At 37.7% G+C, this 20,412-nt stretch overlaps 1 protein-coding gene and 1 non-coding gene across 2 annotated transcripts in view; one reads left to right on the top strand and one right to left on the bottom strand.

Moving 5' to 3' along the window:
- The window catches only part of Clcn5 (chloride voltage-gated channel 5), a 150,533-nt gene that overhangs the window by 124,435 nt on the left and 5,686 nt on the right, over window positions 1–20,412 (bottom strand). The gene's annotated exons all lie outside the window — the stretch shown is intronic.
- On the top strand, window positions 9,931–10,033 carry LOC113195293 (U6 spliceosomal RNA). Its single transcript, XR_003302382.1, has one exon. It is a non-coding gene; the product is annotated as a U6 spliceosomal RNA (small nuclear RNA).

Here is a 20,412-nt window from a genome sequence, read left to right as displayed (position 1 = left end):
AGCCACTGTTTGTGGGTAACTGGAACAATCACCTGCTAAGGCTGTGGCAGAGTCAGTTAGAGGTTGCACTAGATAAATATATTCCTAGATAACATGACTCTAGGAATCTTGGATGATAGGCCAGTTTGGATTTGAAACCCAGCATGGAACTCCTCTGGAAGTGGCATGGCTCCAGTGTAGGACTAATATTAGCTCTAAGGGCCCAAAGCATGCAGTTTGAGAGTGAAGGCAACAGTGCCAGGCCTGATGAGTTAAGACATCTTGGTGGAACAGTGGTATAGCTCAATACATATGGAGACTGGTTTTGGCTTCACCAAAATTTGCAATTTGAAACTCCATTAGAAGATTAGCATCATTGTAATTGAACTGTGGGAATATCTCTGTTCTATTTCCTATTCCAATCCCTGCTTCCATCAACTGATGTAACATGTATTAAAATTGCACAGTTCACTACAGCTTGACAGTTTTAATTAACAAGTTCCCTTAGCTAAAACTATATAAATTGCAATTTCTACCTCTGGGGAAATAGAGCGGTAGGGTTTTCCTTCATTAAAGATTAAAAAAAAAGAAAGAAAGAAACCTGCCATGTTGAAAGCCAATGTGATAGTTGCTACACTGAACTGTCTTTGGAGTACACAGTACATCATTAAAAGTCAAGGTAGAATATAAACTAGTGACTGAAATCTAGATGAATTTCTGAAAAATAAATTGGACAATGGAAAATGCACTAAGGTCATAAAAATAAACAACCTATATACAGAAGCACTCAAATTATCCCAGACTTACCAACAGCTGAGCTTACGGCACCTCATTGGGGGGAGGGTGACTGTTGAAATGGCTAATCAGAAGACATAAAAGGAACATTCCAACTCTATGAAATGTGTTTTGTTGGGTGTCTACAGATATCTACATTCCCATAATCAGGGTTCTAGCAGGAGCTTAAGAAGCAGAAATTGCAACTAAGGAGTGTAGTTTTGACTGCTTTCAAAATAGAGGCAACAGCCATCCCATGGCATGATGCTGAGGTTGGCATACCAAAAAGGGCATAACCTGGAAAAGGTGGTAGCTGGGCAGAATGGTAGCAGGGCAGGCAAGGGTAGTAGGTGGTATTCTCTTACTTAATTAGAGACTCTGAGAGGTCAAAGTGGCCCGTCCTGGGTAACTCATGAAAGGCAAGTTAGTAACACACTACAGAATTAAACCAAGGTGTATTTGCCTCAAAGGCATGAACACTAGTTCATCAGTCAGGAGTAACAGCCTTGCCATTAGCGAGGCCATTGACTCCAGATAAATTACAACCTAAAGCTCAGTTTCCCTGTCTATAAAATAAGAGGGTTGGCTTTTGGCAGGAAAAGGTTCTTTTAGATCATATCCCAAAGGAAATGCCAGATGGATTTGAGATATAAATGTAATTAAATCTTAACTATTACTATGAGAGACAGGTTCTCCCTAATACTTGTAAGGCCAGGATCTAGATGGGTCACAATCTTGTCCTTCCTCTTCTCTACACCCCTGCTTCCTATGCTGCTAGAGGCCTTGGGCATCCATATGAGGATAACCCAGCCCTGATGTTTGAGCTCCACCCACACATTTCTCTCATTAAACTAGTGAGACCTAGGAGAGCTCTCACCTATATTACAGTCATCCCTTGGCAAAAGGGACCCAGAAAAGAGGCCCTTACAAGCCCTGGAAGCAGACTGAACAGGGCATTCTCAGCCTCAAATTACCTGGAGTAGGGTCTAGAAGGAATAGGCAGGAGATCTGGGTGGGCATATCTCCTGGGTCTTTGTAATTAATTCCTTGCCCTGTGGTAAGATACATATAAATTGTAAACCATAAAGGAAACGTTTGATGCATTTGACTATATAAAAATAGAAACCATGTATACATACATGTATACATACAGATCGATTACAAAGTAAATATCAAAAATGAGAAAAAAGAGATGTTAACATTATAACAAAAACTATCTTTAGTAATTAAATAATTTATAAAACAATTAAAAAGTGACTACCCAATAAGAAAATATCAATAATATAAGCATATAAAGAAAGTTCAACTTTGTTAATATTTAAAGGAATATATACAACAAAAAACCCTTTTGGAGCTGGGCATGGTGTCACATGCTTGTCATCCCAGTGGCTTGGGAGGCTGAGGCAGGAGGATTGCAAGCTCACCAATTTAGCAAGGCCCTAGGCAACTTAGCAACACCCTGTCTCTAAATAAAATATAAAACAGTGTTGGGGATGTGGCTTAATGTTTAAAAAGCACCCATGGGTTCAATCCCTGGTTTACAAACTAAAAACTTTTTGATTCATCAAACTGGCAAATATTTTCCAAGTGATAATATTACACAGGATTGGCAAGAATTCAGTGCAAGTTTACAACTTGATGAAAGTTTATCAACACTGATGAAAGTTTAAAGTGATCAATCTTTACTCTTCTAACTATCCAATTTTTACAATTATTCCAAATAAACACTTAAGAATATGCACAAAGATTTAACCCTGAGGATGTTCACTGCTGCACTGATAATGATAGGAATCAATGCAAATGTCCAACATCAGGTAACTGTTTAAACAACTCACGTTTCATCATTAAAATGGAGTAGTCAAAAGGGGTACTGCAGATGAAGAGCAGACAATATAAAATTATACCCACAAGATAAAGACGAAAAAAGGTAGTTTATAAAATGGTGTAATCCATTTTAGTGTTCAAGTTACATACAAACACACATGCAACTTCTAGAAGGCTATATGCCTGGTATTAACCATGGTCATCTGTCTTTTTAAACTTAGGATGTTAAATTTTTCTTTGTTTCTTATTTATATCTTCTAATTTTAAAAATATGGTCACAGAAAATATATTGCACTTATTTCTAGGATTTTTTTAAAGAAAAATCATTTCTAACTAAGACTTAGCTACTCTAATATTCCACAAGAGCACCTCTTTGTAGCTTTAACATTTTAGGATTCTATAAAAGGAAAAACTAATTAACTGGATGGTATCCTCTGGAGAGCAGGAAGGAGTCACTGTAGCATATTCTACATTAATGGGGCAAAACTCTATTAGCATAAAACAAACAAGCCAAAAATAATAAAAACCCACCTAGAAGACAAAGGCAGCCTGCCTGTAAATACACACTGGAGAGTCCCCACCACTTAACACCAAAGATAAAATCTTTCCAGATTTTATCTTGAAAATGATTATTTTTTGTTTGAAAGATTTTTTTTGTTATAATGACAAATGATTTAAAAAAAACAAAACCTATATATTTAATGTACATTAGGCAGCTGAAAAGAAAGTCCAAAATTGAACACAGTAGTATCGGGAGGGTGAGGGGAATACTTTTTCCACTCTTCTCTTTTCAAGGTAGAAAAGTTTCTGTTAGAGTGACATTCCTGGCCTCCTCTTACCCTCTTACTTACTCCTTCCCATAGAGGGAGTTACAATTATTTGCCTGAGTGATTAGAAAAGAAGAAATGCATAGTAAATCTAAATTTCAAGGCAGGGCCATTTTAACCAGTTTTAAAACAATGTAATTGTCTGTCCATCCATCCCCACATGCCTAAAAACATGTGCATGTGCAACTTGTATGTTTAATCATCGCTTTTTGCCTGACCAATCCAAGAGATCAGAAATCAAAAGATTTAAAATAAGGAGTCTGTTCTATGATAGAAAGTTTTCATGTATAAGCAAGAAAGGGGTCTGACAAGGAAGGCATAGGAACACAAATGGGTCCTGAAAAATCCACATTTTAAGGTATCTGACCTCCCTCCATTTTGTGTCACACAGAGCTCCTGTTTGGTGAGCAAAAATCCATGACAGCTCATTGACCTGTCTAGGTCTGGGTGTCCCTTCAAGTATAGAGGATACCTCTATTAAAATTCCATTCATTTTTCTCCAACCAGTTCAAATGTCACTTCCTTCCTTCAGCTTCCCTCTTCACATTATCTACACATTACCTCTTATTCTTTCAGGATTCTAAGCCCTCTGGTTCTACCACTCATTTTATATGAATTTATATAGTCATGTGTGTACACATTCTTTTGCTGGGTTCAAGTTTCTTGTTGGAAAGATCCAAGTCAACAATTTTATAGGAGTGATAGTATCAACACAATGTCTGATACAGTTACTCAAAAGATATATATATGTGTGTGTGTGTGTGTGTGTGTGTATATATATATATATATATATATATATATATATATATATATAACTAAAACACTAGAATGCTCCTAAATTTACAATTTTCCTTGCCCCTCACTCTTTAATAATACAGTCATTAGAGAATAGGCTTAATGTTCACCTTAGAGATTTAATGGCTACCAGAGCATACTTTAGCCCCATGCATTTAACTTTTTTGGCTTCCTGAGCTTTTAGTTTCATGTATGTGATAAGAGGGTGAGATACTTCCCACTTGCAGGAGCTAGTTTGATAAAACTCTCTACAGGAATACTAACAGAAATATGAAATTCCAAGTCACTTATGTAATTTTAAATTTTCTGGAAGCCACACTAAGAAAAGCAAAAAGAAACAGTTGCGGTTGATTTTAATATTAAATTTTATCCAACCTAATATATATCTGAAATGTTATTTAAGCATGTAATCAAGGTAAAAATGATTTTACATGCTTTATTCTTTGAATTTCAGTTGCATTTTATACTTGTAACATATCTCAATTCATACCAGGCATTCCTTGTTAGTTGCAAAAGCTAATTATTTCATTTCTCTTTGCCTTAGTTTCCTCAATTTTAGAAAAGGGATAATAGATACCTTACAGAGCTGGACTGAACTTTAATAATGAAATATGCATAAAGGGCTTATAGGAGTACTTGGAAAATTGTAAGGGCTAAGTAAATATTAACTACCATGATTTTCATCCATTTATGAAAAGACTGAGCTTTAAAAAAGTGTATTTCCCAAGTTCATAAAGCAAATCAATGCTGGTACTACTCTCTGTCTTGTAAATAGTTGTCTATTAAATCAGGCAGAGCAGCTCGGAGCAATGGAAAATCATATTTTTACCCATTTAAAATTCCAAACTGTTAGCCAAATGGAGTTTGGGAGTCAGTCCAAAAGGCAACATTCTTCAAAATGGTAGCTTAGAGAAATGCCATCCAGCTGTGTTATACTAATGTTTTTCTTTCGACCTACCACTTCCTTTAAGCTCTGGCCCCATTTGCTGTAATATTTCATCCATGTCAATATGTGCAAAAAATCCAACTTACATTTTACTCTGCATTATATTGAGTTATTTTGGTGTTTCTTTTTAAATGGGAAGATTGAATATTCTTGTATAAATATATAAAATTCCCAGCATCTAAGACCATCTGATATTTTGTCAAATATTAATTGTGCTGGTCACGACACTCAAAGTATAGATGAGATACAGAAGCCATAGCCAAATTGAAGGAACAAGAAATATTATTTCTTGCCTTGGGTTTGTGAATAAGTGTGACCTTGGGCAATCCACTCAAACTCTATCTCAGTTTGGGATAAGGTAATACTAAGTATTAAAATACAAAATCACTCATGATGAAGTTGCATCAAGCCTTAGGATTCTTATTTATCTCTCTGTAAGTGTTTCACAATTGTTTTTCCTTAAAAAATAAGCATCTACAGTTCTGGGAAAATTTACTTCAATATTCAAACAACTAGAATATTTAGCAAAGCAAATAAAGAATAAATCTATCTAATATTTATGCTGCTATCACTGAAATCCAAGAAATCATCATATCCCCCAGCTTTCAAATAAGTAGCAAGGTTAAGAATTACACGACATCATTTCTCTCTGATATGTGGCTTCTAACACATAATGGCGGGGCAGGGAATAATAGAAGTTCATTTGATTAGACAAAGTGGAAAGAAGGTAAGGGAGGGGGATGGGAATAGGAAAAACAGTAGAATGAATCAGACATAATTTCCCTGTGTTCATATATGAATACATGACCAGCGTAACTCCACATCATGTACAACCACAAGAATGGGAAGTTATAATTCATGTATGCATAATATATCAAAATGCATTCTATTATCATGCATAACTAAAAAGAACAAATAAAAAATTTTAAAAAAGAATTATAGGATATCAGCATAAACACAAAGGGGCATCAAATGATTATATTCACAGATCTCTCATCCTACTCCAAGTTCCTAGAACTGTTTTCTCAATTTCAGTACTATTGATATTTTAAGTTACAAAGTTCTCTGTTGCAGGGGGCTGGTCTGTACATTGTAGAATATTTAGCAGCCTCCATGGGCTCTTCCCTGCCCACAGTTGTGAGAGCCAAAAATGCTTGTAGCACTACTGAATATCCCCAGAGGCAAAACTGCCCTTGGTTGAAAACCTTCACTATGGCTACTCTAAATTCCTTTGGAATTAAACTTATACAGAAACCTTCAATTTTCAGTGTCACTGAAAATTATCACGGCTTATGACCACCTAATCAATACAACATGCAATGATCAATACCTATTGGCAATCTGGATTCTCAAATGGCACTTTTCCATTTAATACATGTATAGTGGAATAGATTCGTGCAATTACTCTATGGACCTATTACACTGTGAAGTTTATCCATTTATCTTTTTCAGGTCTAAAACATGTTTCTAAATAAATTGTGATTTTGGTAGTTAATATTTGGGATTAAGATATTTAAGTTTTAGAGCCCATGATGTACTTCTTTAATGTGAACACTCTGGCTTTAATTTACTGGCGAAAGTTTTGTTTTGTTTTTTTTTTCCCAGTTTTAAAGGTTTTTTTTTTTAATATGTTTGAATGCACAGAAAGTTGCATAAGTAGTTCAGAAAGTTCCTAAATACCCTTCACCCAGTTTTCCACAATGATAACATCTTCTATAACTGAGTTGACATTAACCAGGAAACTGGCATTGACCCAAGGTGTTCAGATGTATGCCAACTTTTTTTTTCTGGTGCTAAGGATGGAACCCATGGCATTGTACATGCTAAGATTGAACCCAGAGGTACTCTACAACTAAGCCACATCCCAAGTCCTTTTTTTGTGCTACTGGGGACTGAATTTGGATGCTCTACTACTGATCTATGTCCCTAGCCTTTTTTTTTTAGACATCTGACCAAAAAATTCAATACTACCCATCAACCATCCCATTCTCCTCCACCATGCCCCCATACTTCCTGTTACCCACTAAAGTGTACAAGTACAAGTTCTGGTTCCCAGTGACTAGGCTCTATCACCACCTTTTTATCTGAAGTTCTGACAGAAGCTTATTCTCTTTACTTGGGTCTATGCACATAAACAAATTAGGAAGAAGTACTAATGACAGATTATCAGTCATAAGATCATAGGATCAACCAAACATGTAAGGAATACCTACTCTTCAATACTAAGGGACACAAAAAGAAATAAACATAATATATAGAAGAACCACAGATGAGAAAGAACAAACCACAAGTCCAGAGTCATTAAGCTAGCAGAGCTGATATACTGTCAGTGGAGCATTCAAAGTAAGGGTATTCTGCCTGCAGATCGTGCTGAACACTAGAGTTTACCCTGTTTATAGGCATGGGATTCAACACTTGGAAGAAAGGACACCAACATGACAATGGTGGTTACCTTAGAGGAGGAGGCTGAAAGGCCATTTTTGCTTTTCACTCTAGATGCTTCTGTATTATTTTTAAGAGAGTAGATGGGATCTCAGAGGCAGAGAGAATAATGAGAAAAAAGCCCAAGAACTAGACACCCCTAATTATGGACATCATTAAGGGGCAAGAAGAAATAAAAGCAATGGAGAAACAGTGAGAGAAGCAGACAGAAAGAGAACTATGGGAGTGCAACAATGCTGTGGCCAAGGGAAGGAAGTTTCAATAGGGAACTTAATAAACAGAATCGAAAAGGGAAAGGGGGAGAGAAACAAGATGGCAGAACAGAAATTAGATCTAAAAGAGGTTTCTTAAAAAATCATATCCTCAGGGCTGGGATTGTGGCTCAGCAGTAGAGTGCTTGACTAGCATGTGCAAGGCCCTGGGTTCGATCCTCAGCACCACATAAAAATAAATAAATAAATAGATAGACAGATAGATAGATAGATAAAGATATTTTAAAAAAATCATACCCTTGTCAGGCTCTGTGGCACAAACCTGTAATCCCAGTGGCTCAGGAGGCTGAGGTAGGAGGATCCTGAGTTCAAAGGCAGCCTCAGCAATTTAGTGAGGCACTAAGCAACTCAGTGAGACCCTGTATCTAAATAAAATACAAAATAGGACTGGGGATGTGGCTTAGTGGTTGAGTACCCCTGGGTTCAATCCCCACTACCAAAAAAAAAAATCATACTCTTCTCCCTACACCACACACTTCAATCTTTGAGAAAACTGAGGCCCAGAAAGGGTAAGTGGTTGGCTCAATAGGTAATGGTAGCTAGGTGGCACAGCAAAGGAAAACCAGAACATGTTTATGGATAATATAGCAAAGGGTGCAGTGAAAACAAAAAGATACCAGAAGGAAAAGGGAATAATTGGATAAGTAGTACCTAATAAAAGACAGGAAGAGGGCTTGGGTTGTGGCTCAGTGGTAGAGCGCTTGCCTTGCATGTATGAGGCACTGGTGTTTCCATCCTCAGCACCACACAAAAATAAATAAACAAAATAAAGGTGTTGTGTCCACCTAGAACTAAAAAAAATAAATGAATACATTTTTAAAAAGGAAGAGATGGGACTGTAGGCAGAAAAATAATACAACTTTTCCTCTGAGGCTGCATAACTCATTTGTTTCCTTCTTCATTTCCCGGAGGTCAGGGGAATCCCTCAGAGGGAGAACCTGGATTTCCCCCAGAATTCTAGCTTTGGCAACTTTCCTCTCTCAAAAATATCCCCATATCCTAGGCTCCACTAACCTCTATTATTGAGGGATTCCCTTATTTCTAGTTCAGCCCAGACCATCTCCTAAACTCCAGGAAAAGCAGAGATGAACATCTCTATCTAGATATCTAATGGGCTCCCAAATTGAAATCACCACCCCTACCACTGTATTCTCCCTCCAGCACTCAATCTCAGCAAAAGGTCCCACGCAATGAACTATTTTAGGCAAAGTACTGAACATCATTTTTCATTAGACTCACATCTGTCTCAGAGCAGTCTTAGCCATTGAGCATTCAATGATGGATTGATGGTAAATTGAAAAGTCTTAAATTAGCCCGAAACAGGTCTATGCCAAGTGTAGCAGACAGATCATAAGGTGACTCCAAACAATATGAATCTCCTGGTGTTCATTTCCTTAAACAATGCTCTTACCCTGAGCATTAGTGGGACCTGTGATTAGGTTCTGACAAGCAGAATACAACAAGGGTGATGTGATTTCATTCCCTTTGTGTGTGAGAGAGAGAAAGAGAAAGAAAGACAGATAGACTGTATATTTTGTAAGATTATACAATCCTTTACATTATAGCAATTGCCTGTACACTATAGCAAGCTGCTATAATGTGAACTGCCTATGGAGAGGGCCTCATGGCAAGCAACTGCAGGCAGCTCCTAAGATCTTAGGGCCTCAGTCCTATAGCCACAAAGAACTAAACTCTGCCAACAACAACATGAGCTTGGAAGAGGGCCCTAAGCCTGAGATGAGACCACAGGCCTCGGCAGCACCTTGAGTGCAGCATGTGATACCCTGAACGGAGGACCAGCTGAACCATAACAGACTCCTGATGTACGGAAACTGAGATAATTAATGTGTGCTGTTTTGAGCAACGAAGTTAGTGGTAATTTATTATACAGCATCAAAAAACAAATATATGAAGCAATATTTTACTAATTACTTGGGTAAAAACATTTATAAAATATGTATAATAATAAAGCTAAAACTAACAATATGAACAAGGAATATAAATTTACCTATATTAATGTTTAACTAAAGGCATAGAGAGAAAAGTTCTTGTTTTAAAAAAAATCGAAAGAGTACTCATTTCAGCAGCACATACACTAAAACTGGAATCACAGAAAAAAGATTAGCATGGACCTTCCACAAAGGATAACATGTAAATTTGTGAAACATATTTTTTAATGTAAAGGGAGGGACAGACAGACATTTGGAGGAAAAAGTGGGCCATGGACTCATCATGAACTCACAGGCATAGTTACCAAAACCCAGTAACATGAGACCATAATAACAGAGCATAACATGCAAGAGAACTATTGTGCCATATGAACTGGTTGAATCAAATCAATAAATATTTCCTGGGTGCCTCTATTTAAGGCATTAGAAGGAACAGAGTGACCATAAACTATGTTCCTGTACCTCAAGTATCTTCTACTCTATTTGAGGTGCTAAGATAAACATACAAAAAGTTATATCATGATAAAGAATTTAAATTATGGTTTAAGACAATGATAGAAAAGCTTTATAAAGAAGGATATTACAATTCGCCTGGTAATTATTAGTTAGAGGCATAACAGAAGCAGGAATTCAGCAGAGGAAGATAACTCATTAATATTAAAATTATTGTTTAGGAATAAGATATAAAAGTTACATTCAATACTGGAATTCACAATCCTGAGCATGGGTTCTCAAATTTCAAAAATGAGGAGTCTCTGTAGTACCAAATAGCATTATACTTTACAGAAGAGTAACTTTAGACAAAGAGGTATTAAATAATTTGCTCCTGATTGCAGGACAGTAGGTCATTTTAAATGGGAAGCAGATTTTCTCTTAATCTGGTATGCTCATGAAAACTCACCCTGCCTTTCTAAGTTACAATGGCTTCTTGTACTAAGTAAACACAATGTCTTCACTAAGATTTTGAAATCTCATCTTTGATTCCCCTCTCTTCAAAGTTGACAAGCAGTCAAACATAGTCATTTCTTCCCTTGTGATATCTCTCATTTAGCACTTCCTTCAATTCTGCAAAGTCAACATCCTATAAAATCTTCTATTTAATCTTTGCAGCAAACTTCTAAATCATCTCTCCAATTTCAGTTTTGCCTTCCCATCTGTCCTGCATAATTATGACCACGGCAATTCTCTGCTCAAGGCCTTTAATTGTACCTCATTGCATACAGAATAAAGTCCAGACCTCTTAATTGTAGATCCATTAAGTTCTAGTGCCATCACTTTCCAGCTATGAGACAAGGGGCCTCATTTTTCTCATGTGTTGAACGGGAAAAATACAAACTGCCTCTTGGTCCTGGTTTCCCTGGGTCAGTCTCTGTTTATGCCTACTCAAGCTGATTAGCACTCTACTCTCAAGTGTGTTGGTCTGAAAATCATTTGATCAACAAAGGGTTGTTACCAAGGTTTAATGAGACCACACATATAAATGTAACAGGCCTAGAATGACACTTTCTATTTTCTCAAGGGTACCTGGTACTTTGCTGACTGAAATTATACACAAGCACTCTAACAATAGAATAACCTACTCATAATACATAGACAACCTCAGATGCTACCTACTCACCTTTGTCTGAATCCTGTGCTATTTTTGTTAGTCATCTGTTACTGTAACAAATACTTGAGATAAGTCAACTTAAAAAGAGGAAAGGTTTGTTTTGATTGGCATTTTTGGTGGCTTCCCTACATGGTAAACTGGCCCCATTGTTTAAGGTGTGTAGTGTGATAGTACATCATGGTGGGAGCACATGGCAAAGGAGGCTGCTTACTTCATAGCAACCAAGAAGTGTAAGAGAGCAGAAGAGGAGGGACTGGGGTCCCAATATCTTCTTCAAGGGATATTCCCAATATCTTCCTTGCACTAGGCCCCACCTCCTAAAGGTCCCGCCACCTCCCAATAGCACCACAGGCTTGGAACCAAGACTTCAACACATGGGCCTCTGGGGGACATTTAAAATACAAACTATTGCAGTATTCTATATCTCTCTTAGAACATGTCTCTAACACTACCTTGGGTCATGTATTTGTGCACATATTTTAACTTCCTCAGGTTTTAGTCAGCTTTTTCACTGCTGTCTGACTAAAAGACCCAACCAGAACAATTGTAAAGGAAGAAAAATTTGAGGGCTCACAGTTTCCAAGGTCTTAGTCCATAGAAGGCCAGCTCCATTCCTTGGGGCTCAAGGTGAATCAGAACATCATGGCGGAAGAGGGTGGCAGAGGAAGGCAGCTCACATGGTGATCAGGAAGCAGGTAGAGACTCCACTCTTCAGACACAAAATGTATACCCCAAGCCACGCCCCCAATCCCCACCTCCTCCAGCCACACCCTACCACTTCAGTTACCACTCAGTGAATCCCTATCAGAGGATTAGTTCACTGATTGGGTTAAGACTCTCACAACCCAATCATTTCTCCTCTGAACCTTCTTGCATTGACTCACATATAAGCTTTTGGGGTAGACACCTCACATCCAAACCATAACACTCAGAAACTAGCTTTTTGGAGGAAAATGTCTGCTTCTGAATCTTCTTAGTCCCACACATGACACTTAGTAATAATGTCTTCCACATAGAAACACTCACAAAATTACCTACTTACATTTGGAAAGAATATGAAATTTTGGCCATAGAAATCTATTCCACTTATCCACAGGCTGCTTATTCAAGTCTTCTGCTTTCTCACCTTTTGAAATCATTTCACTTGCATATTAAGATCACAGCAAGGGTACTCTAATAGGAAGTTCCTTTTTTTCACAACTGACCACTGCCCCAATTATCTTGGAGTGGCTGTGGAGGAGGGATTCTGAGAGCTGCTCTCCTAAGAATACACACTAACTAAAAGCACAAGTTCTAGAGCCAGGCTGCCTTGGACACAGGCTCCACCAGGTACGATCTTAGAATATTACTGAAGCACTTTACACCTCAGTTACTACCTCCTGGGTAGTTATTGTAAAAATTAAATGAGATAATTCATGTGAAGCACTTTTAAACACACATGGTAAGTACTTAAATATATGACAACATTTATTATTTCGTCTCTTTCTCAACCTCAGTCAAATCAGAATATTTTACTATGGAGTGAGAAATCTAAGCAACATCCTTTACCCAGGGCAGCCAAATATGTGTTCTCAGGCCACCATCCAACTCACTCATAGCTCAGGATTTTCTCTGTCTGACTTTCTAGGACGTCTAGTTTCTCCTCCCAGTTCCTCCCTTCTTCATGCTTGGTCAAAGCTAGAGCCATTTCTAACAGCCTCTGTGATCATTAGCAAAGGTAAGACGCCTCCTGCCTGGTCCACTATGAATAACCTCCAGGCTCAAGTTCAATCCAAACCATATGCCAGCAAGGTCCTCATGTTCTCTGGTTCCCTTAACCAGAAAAATCTCTGAGAAGTTTTACTCTTTATTATTCCACTTTTTCAGTTGCCACCTGTAGCCTCAAATTATAATCTTAACTCCTTTCTTGCAATTATTCCCATCACTCTAGTCTCTACCACCTGCAAAAATATATAGCTTTCTCCATTTATACCCTAGAATAAAACTTATCTTGCTCCTTTTTTTATATTTTTAGGTGTAGATGGACATAATGCCTTTTATTTATTTTTATGTTGTGTTGAGGATCTAACCCAGTGTCTCACACATGCTAGGCAAGCCCTCTAACACTGAGCTACAGCCCCTGCCCTTGTCTTGATTACTGGTCTATTAACTTTTCCACAGTCCATCTCCTGACTAATATTACAAATATTAGATAATTAGGGTCACTTACCATGGGACAGTCACTCTTGTCTCTGAACACCCACAACTGGGTGAAGGAACTGTGCATTATACCAAATCAAGTGGCCACTCTTGACTTCTTGTATCACAGGCCAAAGCCCTCTTTTTGAGGTGAATAAGCCTGAAGGGATTTGAATACTTAATTTAAGCAAAACTCCAAAATGTAAATATTAGAAAACTTATATCTCCTCTACTTCATACATACCTCTATTTCTCTTCAGATCCTTAAGCAAAGGCTCAAGAAATTGTAGGCTAGATTCACTTACAACATTCAAACGAGTTGAACAAGAACAACAGCTATTATTCTAGGCACTGAGACATTTAATTTTTAAACTGTGGTCTGTAATACAATTACTATACTGTTTAGGTACTTAAACACTCAAGAGATTAAAACTAATGATATAATTATAATGTTTCATCAAAAAAACTAATAAAATCACAATCTTTATATAATTTAATCTTATTTATTTTCTTAGCATTAAGATTTAACAAAGCAACATCTCCCCTAAACCCTATGTCCATGGATGATTCCTGGTGACTTTTAGAGGCCCATAGTTTTATGACCCCCCCCCCAACTCTGCCTACTGTTCTTCGGATTTGACTTCCCATCTCAACCATTAGTATACCTTTTACTTCTTACAAAAAAATCAGTAGTTGCAAGGAAGAAATCTAGTGGGGTATAGTTTTATTTAAACCTTATTATTCATAGAGATATTCTAGGTTGTTGTAAAAAGTCAAGCAGTTATAAAAAAGTGTCAAGTGAAAATTTAAAAACCCCTAGACCTACTACCCCTAATGTCCAAGGTAATAGAGAACTGTCTCTTATGCCTCATTCCAGAAATTTCCTAAGCAAATGTAAGTAAACATATATTCAAACTCTTATCTATCTATCCCAACATAACCCCCACTTCTTTCTACTGGACAAATGGAATCCTATAATACATATCATTCTGCACCTTTTTCCCCACTGAAAAATGTATCTTCATCATCATTCCCTGCCACTGTATCTATATCTACTTCACTCTTCTTATTGAGGTGAGCAGCAGCCCATAGTGTGTATACACAATAATCAACATATCCATCTCTCATGGTGGACATTCAGATTGCCCATAGTGAAAAGAGGGCAACAACAAGGTAACCAACATCCTTGTAACAAGTGACATTTGTTCAGTTCCTTTTTAGTACAGATTCACTGGATCAAAAGGTATTCACATTTTACATTTTCATAGGGACTTCCAAGCTGTCTTCCAAATGGACTCTACCAATTTATATTACCACCAACAGTGCACAGAGGTAGGCTTTTAAGTCAATGGTCTGGTCTGAAGCTCCTGCAGCTCAAATAGAGAACTAGATATTAACACAAGAATAGCAAAGCACTGATTATCAGAAAACCAAGTGCCACAGTTGGTGGCAACAACACCCTGCTGTGACTAGCCTTGCTCCCATCCAAATGCAAATTCACAGGGTGCTATTCCTCAGTATTAATCCAGCTCTTAAATAATAGATTTGTTAGATTGAGATTTAAAAAGTAAATTCAGCATAGAAGAGAAAACTATACTGCCCCTGGCAATATCACCCATAATTATCTCTAACACCAGGATTGCTACATAATGGTGTGATATAAGGTAGTTTCCACTCACCCATAATTAGTTAAAGGTTTTGGCAAATGGAGACACAGCTTTGAATATGCAAGAACTCAGTACATCAGCATATTTATGGATGGGATGATCTTACTGAGAGATTTTGCTAGTTTAACAGAGAATGGGGGCGGGGGTTCCTAGCAGTGAACCTCTGTAAGCAAGACAGCAAGACTCTGAATCACAACTAGAATAACATTTGGTCAATATTTTATGTTTTGCGAAGCACCTTAGCATACCTTCTTCATTTAATCTCCATCATAAATCTGATAGAAAAGCCAAACAGCTGTTACTCATTAAACAAAAATTAAATGAGCACATACCATGTGCTGGGCACTCTCTGCTATGTACTTCATATTAGATGAATGAGACATTCCCTGATCATTCACTGGTCACACACCCAATAGACCCATCTTTGAAGGCTTCACATTACCCAGTCAGGATTACTTAGGCAACATGACCTACACAGCCTTTTATCTCATACACCTTTATACCTCATTCACTATGGACCAGCAACCCTAGAATACAGTAGGAAAGAACACCATTTTTTTCCACATCAGGGATTTCCACTTAATTTACTTCATGGTGGATCCTAATTCTTTGCCTGGATAACTCCTACTACATCTTTCAGGTCTCAGATGAATCTGTCATTTCCTCCCAGATCTCTGCCCCACCCCTCTAAATCATGCCTCATCTATTTTTTCATATGTCTTTCCTTGCACTCACACACTCACAAATATATGGAAATACCTATATATTTGTTTGCACTCCATTTCCTCAGGAGACTGAAAGGCTTGAGAGGGCAGTAATCATGACCCCAGCATCTTCAGCCCCAATCCAGAGCCTGGCACACAGCAGAAAGAACTAGAAGATTGAATGAATGCAGCCAATACTCTTGAGGGCTAAACAATAGAGGAGGGAAAATACACAAAGAAAGTAAAGACAAATTTTACCAGAGGATGAGGAAGGGAGGTATTTGCTAAAGGAACACTTCTTACTGAAATGATTTAGGTGAGCAGGGTAGGCAACCTGCAGGTGCGGCAAGAGCAAGTAATACGTGCCGCTTCTCAAAATTTGGGTTTTGATATTTGAGTGCATGGTGGTACAATTATTCAACGCAGAGACATGTAAGGGGAGGAAGCTCTGTTATTATTTATTACCACAGTACTGAACCCAGGGAAGAAAAGATCTTCAGAGTTGAGAATTTGGACAGCAGGAAGTCCCCCGCTCACCTGCTTCTCACCATTCTCAAGCTAAGTAGGAAACAGCACGATTTCAAGTAATTTTCAGTGTTGAGTCACAGGTGGCTCATAGGTCAAGCCAGACCAAAGGGAGGGTGGTGGAAAGACCAGAAGATTTAGCATAGACAAAGCCAGGTGCTATCTCTACATCTGGACATATTTTTGGCCAGAAGATGTCAATGATGTAATTAAGGATGTTTTTCTTGGAGGGTCAGAAGAAGAAAGAAGAAAAATTCAGATCATGGCATTTGCAGGGAAATGGATGGCATTAGAGAAGATTATGCTAAATGAAGCTAGTCAATCCCCCAAAAAAACAAATGCCGAATGTTTTCTCTGATATAAGGGGGTTGACTCAAAGTGGGGTAGGGAGGGAGAGCATGGGAGGAAAATTACCTCTAGATAAGGAATAGGGGTGGGAGGAAAAGGGAGGGAGAAGGGGGATAGCAAGGATGGTGGAAGGTGATGGTCATCATTATACAAAATACATGTATGAAGATGTGAATTTGGTGTCAACATACCTTATATACAAACAGAGATATGATAAATGATGGTATAAAGGTGTATTAAGAATTGTATGCAAAAAAAAATAAGAGAGCTCATGTATAATGACATAATTTGGTGTGAACATACTTTAAATACAGAGTTACAAAAAATCGTGCTGTGAATGGATAATTATGAATGTAATGCACTCCACTATTGTCATGTATGTAAGAAATAAATTAAAAAAGAAAGAAATTCAGTGCCTGAGTATCTCACATTATCTGGTAATAACCATTTCATTTCTATCGGATGGTCCCAGTCCCAGATTTCTTTCTTTATACTCTGTGTTGTAATTTCTGTTTCTCTATGTTGTCATAGAAAGTAGCCAAGGGAGAAATCCTAAACAAATACAATAAATTGCAACCTAATGCTAGAATTGTTTGGAGCTGAAAAGCATCACAACATGACATTACTGAAAGAGTTACCTCATACTACTAATTCCTCAACTGTTTCTCTGGTCTGACCACAGGTCTATAAATATCCAGGGTGTTAATGAAGGTAGTAAGATGAAGAATCTGGCATTTGTTGCCACCAGTAGTGAAACTTCCTAGTCCTTCCTCTCTCCCTATGCTGGACACCCAAAACAGCTCTACATGAAACAGGAAGCTCTGAATCATAATTCTGGTTAAAACATAAGAACCGATAGTTTATTTTAAAAATGCTAATGTAGTAACCAGAAGAAAAAACTATCTCAGAAGCTACAATGAAAACACAATGTTTTTAGGGGGAAAAAAACTAAACTTTTAGTACCAATAAAAGATAGTGGGAGCCAGGCGCAGGGGCACAAGCCTATAATCCCAGTGGCTGAGGCAAGAGGATCATGAGTTCAAAGTCAGCCTCAGCAATGATGAGGCACTAAGCAACTCAGTGAGACCCTGTCTGTAAATAATACAAAAAAGGACTGGGGATGAGGCTCAGTGGTAAAGGGAAACTGAGTTCAATCCCTAAAAAAAAAAAAAAAGAGTGGAGAAAGACAAACATTTAGCTAGAAACTATAAAATTCCCAAGCCAAAGGGAGCCAGCCTGATGCAATGGGGCTAAACAGGTAGACAAAGAGCCAGCTTTGATTAGTGTTAAGTCCCCGGATCTGGTCCTGGTCTAGGTATCTTGTGACAACTGTGTGACCCAGAATGTCTCACTAGGCCTCGATTAGACATTTGAAAGAGATCACCTCCAAAGATCATTTCCAGTTTTAAAACATCCCTTTCATAACATACTTAATTTTATATTTATGCTCCAATTATAGTATAATCAAAGCAACTACAATGAGCCAGCCATTTCCATGACAGCCTCATTCACACCCAGAAGTATGTGAGGTAATATTATCTCTTTTGCATATTCTAATAATAAAGACCAGTCCTTGCATGCACTCAACAACTGCTAGGTAATTGTCAAATTGCTGTATAAATGTATTAATGCATCACATTGTCCCAATAATTCTATAAATAGCTCTCATTACTAATCCCATTTTACAGATGAAGACGGCGAGGCAAAGAGACGAAATAACTTGCCCAAAGTCACAGAACTAGTAGTTACAGAGCCAGAACTCAAACTCAGCTAGTGTGTCTCCAGAGACTGTACTTGACCTCAGATGAAACAATTAAGTCTCTTAGAGTTTAGGTAACTTTGGCTGTCCAATGGCAGAACTGGGTTCAGATCCAGGTGTATCAGATTCCAGGGCCTGCAGCTGTGTGCTTGGGAAAGAATGATTGACTCATAAAGAATAATTTCCTGAAAGGCTGTTTTCATTTACCCCCTACTCGATTCTTTCCACCACAATTCATCCCCCATCTATTTCTCTTGAGTTGTGGAAAGGTAACAGGTAAAGAGAGACAAAGAATTCATTTTTTAAATTTTTTTTAAAAAATTTATATGTTTATTTTTAAATTGACAAAGAACTCATTTCTTGAGTACCTGCTGTAGGGAAGGCACTGTGCCAGATGGAGGGGAAAAAAAGGGAGAGGCACTGCTTCCTTACTACTGCTATAAAAACCTGACTTTCATTCCAGAGTCACAAGGGTACTAACATTTTGGTCAACAGTCAGGACCAGATGGGTTTTTTTTTAGGTAATAGTGGCCCAATTAGCAATCCATGGGGCTACCCAGATTTCACACTGACCCTCTGTCTTCAATTCACTGACTGCTTTGTGACAGTCCCTCCTGGCCCACCAAATGTTAGCTAAATATCCAGAATGTTTACAAATACCCTGTGATGTGCTAAAAAAAAAAAAATCTGCAAAGTTGAAACATACACTCCCTTTGGATTTGAAGCCAGCAGGACAGTTTCTCCTTGCAACTATTTTATAACAATTTCCTCTGCCTTATTTTCATGCATACCCTGACATATTATGCCACCTCGTCTTATTATGTAACGTCTTCTTTCCATGCAGTGTATGCCCCTCCATTTTTACACAATCTCCCTGTCCCACACTCTCACTCGCCAAAGGACATTTTGGAATCAATAAAACAGCCAAAAATTACAAGAGTACTTGAGGAAGTATTAATAGCAAAAATTCTGCTCTAACCACACTCTCCAGAGCTTGGTTGCTTTTTTGTTTGTTTGTTTGTTTGTTTGTTTGTTTTGTTTTGTTTTGTTTTGTTTTAATTCAAAGGTAGAGAGGGACACAGAGTGGCTGAAACAATTTTTCATAAATCCAAATGCTATGCTCCATGTTGGAGGCACTTTTTGATAGTTGAGTGACTTTTACATCTCATTTTCAAATCACTTGTTCATGTGTTATACAAGTAATACATAGCCAGGCACGGTGGCACATGCCTGTAATCCCAGCAGCTCGGGAGGCTGAGGCAGGAAGATCATAAATTCTAAGACAGCGTCAGCAACTTATCAAGGCTCTAAGCAACTCAGAGAGACCCTGTCTCTAAATAAAACATAAAAAGGTCTGGGAATGTGGCTCAGTGGCTAAGCACCCCTGTGTTCAATCCCTGGTATAAAAAAAAAAAAAGTAATATATATTTGTTGCACAAATTTGGAAAATAAAAGTTAAAAATTAAGTGGAGGGGGTAAGTGTATACTATCACCTGAAGCAAGCCACTTTAGCAACTTTGAATCATTTCTTTACATTCTGTATTTATCTCATGAATATTCTGCACAGTATTAGTCCTGATTAATGGCCAGGTTATTATGCTCTATGGATCTGCCATAATTTCCTTATATTCTCCTGGTACAGAAACTATGTCTTCAGTTTTGGGTTTTTTAATTTTTTTATTAGTTGCTCAAAACATTACAATGATCTTGACATATCATACATTTGATTCAAATGGGGTATGAATTCTTATTTTTTCACTATGTTTTCAGTTTTTAAATGTAAATATCTTTTAAATAAAATGTGTGAGTGTGTG

This window comes from Urocitellus parryii, chromosome X (genome assembly GCF_045843805.1).
Source record: "Urocitellus parryii isolate mUroPar1 chromosome X, mUroPar1.hap1, whole genome shotgun sequence".
Classification (NCBI taxonomy): Eukaryota; Metazoa; Chordata; class Mammalia; order Rodentia; family Sciuridae; genus Urocitellus; species Urocitellus parryii.
Note: the sequence above shows the minus strand (reverse complement) of the source record. Positions and strands in the feature narration are given on the sequence as shown.